Source organism: Arachis duranensis, chromosome 4 (genome assembly GCF_000817695.3).
Source record: "Arachis duranensis cultivar V14167 chromosome 4, aradu.V14167.gnm2.J7QH, whole genome shotgun sequence".
NCBI classification, from domain to species: Eukaryota; Viridiplantae; Streptophyta; class Magnoliopsida; order Fabales; family Fabaceae; genus Arachis; species Arachis duranensis.
In genome coordinates, this window is record NC_029775.3 from 66,617,616 (window position 1) to 66,617,945 (window position 330).

Genomic DNA, 330 nt, shown 5'->3' on the forward strand with positions numbered 1-330 from the left:
TTGCTGTAAGAGACAGAGCTAGGATATGGTTGGACTCACAACCTAAAGAAAGCCTAAACTCTTGGGAAAAGCTAATCAATGCCTTCTTGGCAAAGTTCTTTCCACTTCAAAAATTGACTAAGCTTAGAGTGGAAGTCCAAACTTCAAACAGAAGGAAGGTGAATCCCTCTATGAAGCTTGGGAAAGATACAAACAATTGATCAGAAAGTGTCCTTCCGACATGTTTTCCGAATGGAGCATCATAGGTATCTTCTATGATGGTCTGTCTGAACTGTCCAAGATGTCATTGGACAGCTCTGCTGGAGGATCTCTTCATCTGAAGAAGACGCT

At 41.8% G+C, this 330-nt stretch overlaps 1 non-coding gene across 1 annotated transcript; it reads right to left on the reverse strand.

Annotated features, from left to right (window-relative positions):
* Positions 1-119: 119 nt before the first annotated feature.
* LOC127747333 (small nucleolar RNA R71) lies at positions 120-227 on the reverse strand. The gene has a single exon (XR_008009133.1). It is a non-coding gene; the product is annotated as a small nucleolar RNA R71 (small nucleolar RNA).
* Positions 228-330: the final 103 nt, after the last annotated feature.